The sequence below is a fragment of the Gymnoscopelus braueri genome, assembly GCF_963280865.1.
Source record: "Gymnoscopelus braueri genome assembly, chromosome: 11".
Taxonomy (NCBI): domain Eukaryota; kingdom Metazoa; phylum Chordata; class Actinopteri; order Myctophiformes; family Myctophidae; genus Gymnoscopelus; species Gymnoscopelus braueri.
In genome coordinates, this window is record NC_137613.1 from 45,741,832 (window position 1) to 45,749,973 (window position 8,142).

Here is an 8,142-nt window from a genome sequence, read left to right on the forward strand (position 1 = left end):
AGATCTCCTAGATAATGTGTTGCTTCATAAACATTTCAACATAAAGAGACAAAACTCTTATTTGCATTTTAAAACTATTTTAGATCGATACAAATCACACTAGAAGTAGGTTTGAGCGGTTTACTTACGGATGCAGTTGGATTGTTGAATCGTTGAATTTCAAATTGAAGCATCAATGCAACAGATACATTGTGACACCCCTACTCCCTTCCATCATGTCAAAGATGTGAATAAACTTGCTATTACTGCTTTCTAGAGTGTTTGCATTTAAACCAGTCAATCAATGTACAACAGACTTCTCATCAGTAACATTTCTCTATACCAAGATTAACTCACCAGAGGCTTGATTGCTAGCTGAGTATTCTGATGGAAGTACAGGTCCTGCATAAGGAAGAGGAGGATTATGAAGTTGGCTCTGTGAGTTGACATTACATGCGATCCTTGTAATTATCCAGTGAGAATGACATTCATATATTGGCAGTAGAATTACCACATTTACCTTGTAAACAATATGTATGTTGGCCTGTGGAGCTTAAACTGATGCTGAAGTTGAATGGAACAATAGAAAGAGGCATTTTGGATTGTTTTCTTTTTCTTTAACAAAGGTTCCAATTGCCCTTAAAGGAGTAGTTCACCCACAAAATGACTTATTTTCTATCAATTACACACCCCATGAAGACTTGAATTCATTCACTATATATTATACAGTACATGTGGAAAATCGGTAAGATTGAGAAAGGAGCACTTGTTTTTCGGCACGCTCTGCGTGAGACGGAGCGAGCGGGGAGACTTTGAAACAAGCGAGCCCTCTGCTAAAACATGAGGGTAGCTTAGCCGCCAGGGCGTCCTCCGTGGCTGGGCCAGGCTGGGACGGAACCCAGAGTAGCCACCGAACCGGGTTAGCCGCGTCAGCTTAGCGGTTTAGCTATATTCCACAAAGGGTGAAGTGTAAAAAATGTATTGAAGATCCAAGCATTAAAACAGCATTTCCAGCAATATAGCCCAGACCTGGCGTCACACCCCTCTAGCCCAGCTGGGGAAAAGCACCCAGAGCACCAATCCCACACATAATTATAGGGCACAGCAGTAGCGGACATTTTCTGGTTCCAATAAAAAAAAAGACCAACATTTTTTCCCATAAAGATTTCCAAAAATATTTATATCAATTATTCTAAGCCTATAATCAAGCCTTCCAGGCTCCTGGTGAATCATGAACATAAAACAATTGACTCTGCAAAAAATAAGTATTGAAAACCGTAAAACAAAGGATATTTATTAAATATGGTCATGATTCACCAAGAGCCTGGATCGCTTGATTCTAGGCTTAAAATAATTGATAATGGGCTTTGGATCGGTGAAACCACAAAATGGCTGCCACTGCTATGCCCTATAAGGATGTGCTCTCAAGGTAGGACACACCACAAGACAGATTAAGCTGACTGGTTAATAACATATAATGTATGAAATCAGACAGAGAGTGGGCGTAAGCATGGGGGGATCAGCTGTCAACCCTTTCATGACTTTTACAACTTTAAAGGCTCAGACTGCCAAAGACAACTTTTACGATGTTTTTGTTTTCAGTCATTTTCACCAGATGGCGCTGTTCTCTAACACACAAATGACCATTTTCATCCTCAAGTCACAAAGATCCAGGAGATCACGTGTTCGAAAGATCTCCACCACCATTCCCTTCCTGCTGAGCATATCTTTTTTGAGGGTTTGAGGCCTATAAGGCTCGAAACCTCTTTGAAACTGTAGGGTTTTACTATTCTGGCCGAACCGTGTGGTCACTTTTTACGAAACTTGGCAATATGATAGAGGGCCATACATCTCGGCCAAGGCCCGAAACTCAAAACCATTGGCCAAAGGGTGACGCTGTAGCAATCAATAGAAAAATGCCAATTTTGAACAGGTACAACTCATGGCCTGTTTGACCTACAGCCATGAAACTTTAATACACACATGCGTCTCCTCATGCCTAACAACTTTCACACTCTGATTCTTCACCTCTGACCTTTAGATCTCCCACCATTTTGAATTATATGAAAAGCTCCTCCTGGGATTTTTTAGCAATCTGCACGAAACCTTATACACATGAGCTTTGGACCTATGCCAACAAACTGGGGAAGCGGATTTTCCATAAGTGAAAAAATGAAGCTTTTATGAGCCAATGAATATTGCAGTTTTATGAAAATTATTCGTCTGCCCCTAACACAAACATGCAGACTCACATTTGTTTGAAACTTTGCTGTAATGTAGAGGGTCATTCCAAGTATCACTGAAACCAATCTTACTCCAATTGGCCAAAGGGGGGCGCTATAGCAATTCTTTGAAAATGCAAACTTTAAACAGTTAAAAGTCATGCCTCGTTTGGCCGACAGCCATGCAACTTGCTTACACATGTGCCTTGACTCATGAGGAACACATCTATCACTTTGACCAGTAAGCTCCGCCCTTAGATTTTCCGCCATTTTGAGAATTTGAAAAACACTTAAACCTAGAATTTCTGAGCAATTTGTGTGAAACTGTGTCATCTGTGTGACCTCCTTTTTCACCGGTTCAGGTTTGTTGGTCCAATGGCTGGTTGCTTAACCATCTGCCTTGCAATCACAGGGTCGCCGATTCAAGTCCCACCTCATGCAGACTTCATTTCAATTGCATTCCACACAACATGACTGTATCAATGAATACACGTGCAATTGTTGAAGATAACATGTAATGCTTATTTGAGAGTAGTTATTTTAAATGTATGACGTACTTCCTTGTGAAAATAGCCGATCTACAAGCTCACAACTTTTTGGATAGCAACGCTTTGTGAGCTTGTAGATCGGCTACTTTCACTAGTTTTGTTACAGAGGAGACATCAAATTTCTCTATTGATAAATGCTTTGTGAACCACTGATCTTAGTTTTAGTGAAACAGGGGCTCGGTTCATGGCAGAAGGCAAGAGTCTATGATCTTCAACAGACACCGTCAGGCTGGATGAAGCCTTAGCTCAATCACTAGTGACAGCCTGTGAGTCCAAAGGTTGAACGTTCGATTCCTGTCTATGGCCATGGGTTGAGGTGTCCATGACTCATGAGTGAGGTCCTTAACCCTGGATTGCTAGCCACCATCCCTCAGCACTCTGCTCAGCTATTGAGAATGTCTTATTGTGCTATTGTTCCATATCGCTTTTTGCCTATCATGCCTCAAACCCGTTTATTGCTGCTTGCAGCTATATTTTCTCCTTGCATTTTTGATGAGACATGCTATATTCAACAAGCGACCGGGGAGTCGCAATTACTTTTTTTTCTTTCTCGCGGAAGCAAAGTGAAACCCTCCGTGTTTAGCAACCGTCAGGGGATCGACCATACTGGATAAAAATATTCTGTGACTAGTTGAAAAGGTAAGGAATTAATTGTTTTAGGATATGCGTGCTTACCCCTCGTTCCAGTCTATAAATCCTGCCACCATAATTCCAGGTGTCTAGTAATGTACCTGGCAGTTGTTCTTTTAAATTAAAGTAATGACACTTCTATAAATACATACACACACACACACACACACACACACACACACACACACACACACACACACACACACACACACACACACACACATATGTGTGTTTATACATACATAAAATCAAAGTATTATTCACTAGTACTTCTGAGCTTACCAAAACTCTCCAACAGGTTGAGTTCGTGTTGTTTAAGGGCATTGTAAAATTGTACTTGGACGCGTGTTCCCCCTGGAACTAGCAGCTTTGTGTACAATCTCCTCATTTGGTCCTGTGCCGTTTTCTCTGCTTGAATCCCATTATAGAGCTCAGGATGGACCATGGTTCCTAGACTGTCTAATATAGGCATGACCATGGAAACCCTTTGAATCAACTGAGCCTTCTGATGGGTCACGAAAAGTGCTGTTTGCAAGAGAAAAATAGAGTGGTTGAGATAAATGTGGTTGAGATAAATGTGTCACAGAAAATGTCATATCACTGAAAAATACAGCATTCTGCATTCATTCCCCTTCTCTATATCATCCCCACAGCATAACAACTGGTAGCCTATATTTATAGTTTTGGAATAAGATACAGAGTATACACCCTACCAAACAAAAGGTAGCACTACGTCAAGCAGTGAACTATTATTAATAAGAAAGAAAATCACCTAATGCTTCATCCATTTTTTCCGAAGTCAAGTCGTCACCATCCTGTTGTACACACAGTTTTGTACATAACAGTCATGTTATTTCAATCACATCATCCCGAGCAATATTAAACAACTGTATAATATAATGGACTACTTTCATTACCGTAAGTAATTAAATCCTTTCAAAGAAATTGTTTTGTCAAATGATACATTTGCAGTGGCCATGTAGTGACTGGGATAATTGACATTTATTGAGAAATAAACCCCCTCACACCCTGATGCAAAGCGGAGGGGTCTATCACCTTGTCCAGTTTAATTCTCAACAATGGCCAGCTCACTGTCAATTATCCCTTGCTTATGTATTGTATGGTTGTATTGTATTGGCTACAGTATGTTCAAAGACATATCTATCATTCACCTTAAAAAATAGATCTGTAATGTGTGTGTAAATATGAAAATTATGTATATCAAGTCAAGTTGGTCCAGCATTATTTGACACAGGAAAAATCGGTCAAACTTACCATAGTGTTGTTCAATCAAAGCAGCTGATTACAGATAATGTAATGTTCGTCTCCAATGTTCATAACGACCCTGCATCACCAGATCAGCATCTTGTCTTTTCTGTCAAGACTGAAATGATCATAAATAGATTGTTAATATCTTTGTTTCTAAAAAAAACTCTCACTTAGTCAGGGAGAGAAAAGAGAAACAACTAGAAAAGTGTGCTCCTCGGAGTTTAGGTCTCTGCCAAGCCGGGTTGCCTACCCAGGGCCCTGCAGATTTTGGAAGGCAGTCATAGCCAATTGGAATGGGATCTGAAAAATCGTACTCATGCATCTTGACCACATGACCTCAGAGATAATGTGTACCGATTTGTGTGAGTTTTGGACAAAATCTGACGGACGGACGGACATAAGCGGAAATATATACAGTACATTACTCTCCGGTCTTCGGCCGATCGGCTTAGTGGATACAAAGATGAGAAATGTCTTTGTTGTTTGAGAAAACAAAGCTAATCTGTGTTTGGTCTCAGTTGATATTGGTGATTGGCAGAGGCAGTTCTAGGCGGTGGCCATGGGCCTTGGGCCACTGCTCGAATGAGAAACCCATTGAGGTGCTGCCAGCCCAGGTGCCACCCTATTACACACTTTGGGTATTCGGAAATACGCTCCGAGAGCGCAAGCACAACAACAATGAACGCCGCGGCTTCTTTAGCACTACTCTATAGATTATTCAACACACATCTAAAACAGGTTATAATCAGACTCCATCTGGGGCCCCAGAGTGGGTTCACACAAGTCAGATTTAAGACTTTTTTTATGCCACTTAAAAATTTAATTTAAGACCAATTTATCATTATCAAAAAAGTACTCAATGACACCAATTACTCAGATTAAGGGTCAACTTTGTCATATTTAATAGAGTTCACCCTAAAGGGTGAAAACAATACACAACTAAAAAAGATCTCCACCAGGTCAGGTAGGTTATTGTGGGCCAGCAATGTTCGGAATTCGCCAATCAGGATGGAATATGAAAAATAAAACGGATCCATCTTGATCACTTGACTATAGAGATAATGGCCCCGATTCATAAAGGGATTTACGACCATATTTTGTACGTACTGGCATTTAGGACAAATCCTACACCTGCAGTCGGATTCATAAACGTTTTTTGGTCAGCCCCGAGGCTGTCTTACCAGGGCTGAAATGTGCGTATGTCTTTAGAATGCTTTATTCTTCATGCCAAAATCAATTACAACAGTGGCAAACCTCAAATAAAATATATATGTGACCAACATTTGTCAACACATATATATAAAAAATAAAAAATAAATGTCAAACGATGTATTGCTTGTAGCCTATGCATAATATAGACATGATGTAGATTCCACCGCTTTTTATTTATTTTCTAGGCTATCAGTTCCATTTAGAGCTGAATTATATAGGTCCCTCAGTGTGTTTGCCTGCGGGCCATCTGAGCCAAAGTGTCACGTAATAATGAAAATAGGCTATCATGCCTTAATGAAACTGCGGAGGGACTGACGCACCAGTGTCCGTGCCGCGGTATTAATTTGTAGGCTAATAGCCTACTGTAGACTACTCTACTGTATATTGATCACATGAACGCCACACACAACAGCCTAATAAATGTTACCATCTGATGAGGAAACTATAGTGATGAAAGCTGTGTCCAGAAGATCCATTCCCCATTCAGACGTAGGACAGTGATATATTAATCAAAAATGTACTAATTTAATCAATAAGTAATCAATAAGCTCTGGTCCATAATCGAATAGCAGCGTTCCACTTGTATGCCCTGGATTTATTTTCAACATCATCTTTTTACCTGGTAAACGTGAGCAATGTTATATCCTTTCCAGGTTATTAGTCTATTATTTGCTGGCGGGGTTAAACCTTGTAAACATTACACATTACGTTCAGCTGATCCATCGTGCAATAGTGGGACTCGCTTCCAGACAGATCAGAATGATGTTCAAGTTCTCTGTCAGTGTCAAGGCAATGCGCCCGACAGCTGTAAGTTTGGACGAGAAGTTAAACTTCTGCAACTCCGGTGTTGCCAGATTTTGTGAGAGAAATAAGCAACCAGGTCTATGAAAATAAGCCCAAAAGAAGCAACTGGCACTTAGGCCATTTAAGCACTTTAATTAAACCGTTGTGAGCTTGTAGATCTGCTATATTTAAAAAAAAATCTTGTAATAAAATGTGGAATATTTGGAAGATTTTTTAAACATTCTAACAACACAAATCTGCCTCCAGCTGGCACAAAACATTTTCAGATGGGGCTTATAGGGATAAATTAGCCTACATATTAACTTGGGGGTCCATGACATAAAAATATTTGAGAACCACCGGTTAAAACAATTGAACAATTGTGAAGCAAGCCCAAATAACCAACTACACTTTAGAAGCAAGCCCAAAAAACCGCACCCCCACTCTGTTACCAATATTTAAAAGCAACTTTACAGAAAAATAAGCGCAAATTCGCTTATAATAAGCGGACATGGCAACGCTGTGCCGTAAAGTGACGTTAAAGTTGGATGCTGTTGGATGCAGACTTCGAGATTAATCAGCTCCTACACCTGGTCATACGCACGTCTCTGTGATATACGAACCCCTTTGGGAATTGCACGTCCGTTTGTGACTACCAAAATACAAACTCCTTTACGAACTTTATTTACCCCATATTTACGACCCTCGTTATGAATCGGGGCCAAATGTCTACCTATTTGTGATGTTTGGACAACATTTGTAGGTAATAGTAATATAATGTATCCTTTTTTTGCAAAAATCGGCTTCCTGGTGGCGCTATAATAAGGCAATGTTAAAAGGGTGGCATTTGTTCCTCAACGTAGTGCGAATGTGCGTGCAAAGTTTCAACGCAATCGGACGCTGCGTTCATGATTTGTGGCATTTTGTCCAAAACGGTCCGTCTTGATCACATGACTATAGAGGTCGTGTGTACTGATTTGTGTGAAATTTGGATAAAAACTGAAGGAGTAATATTAAAAAAATTGCTTTACATAAGTCAGCCTCCTGGTGGCGCTATAAAAGGCAGATGTGAAAAATACAAGGAAAAGGTTTTTCCTAGGCCTCTAGGGAATGAGCATACAAAGTTGTGCACAGATCGGTGCAGTTATAGGTAAAAACAGGAATCGGCCTGTTATAGCGACACCATGAGGCTGATTTGAAGAAAAAAAAAGTTTTTTGTCCTGGGCCTAGTGGGAATGTGCATGCAAAATTTCAAAGAAATTGCACGCTGTGTTCATGATTTGAGGCATTTTGTTCAAAACCGAGCACTCCAGCAAACTTTGGAAGCTAATATTCATTCTTTTAAGGCAGATGTACTCCACATGTACTACTATTTTAGATTCCATTGCTCCTTTTAAAAACAAACACCCCAAAACCCTCTCTGAACCATGGCTCAACGAGTCCACTCATATCTTACGACGCACCTGCAGGCGGCTCACTGACAAACTCCTTTTCTCCCT

At 40.2% G+C, this 8,142-nt stretch overlaps 1 long non-coding RNA gene across 1 annotated transcript; it reads right to left on the bottom strand.

The window, feature by feature from the left end:
* Nucleotides 1-335: 335 nt before the first annotated feature.
* On the bottom strand, nt 336-4,170 carry LOC308095414. Its single transcript, XR_013934069.1, has 3 exons — nt 4,152-4,170; nt 3,662-3,904; nt 336-381 (listed from the first exon to the last, which is right to left on the bottom strand). It is a non-coding gene; the product is annotated as an uncharacterized lncRNA (long non-coding RNA).
* Between the last annotated feature and the right edge of the window lie 3,972 nt (nt 4,171-8,142).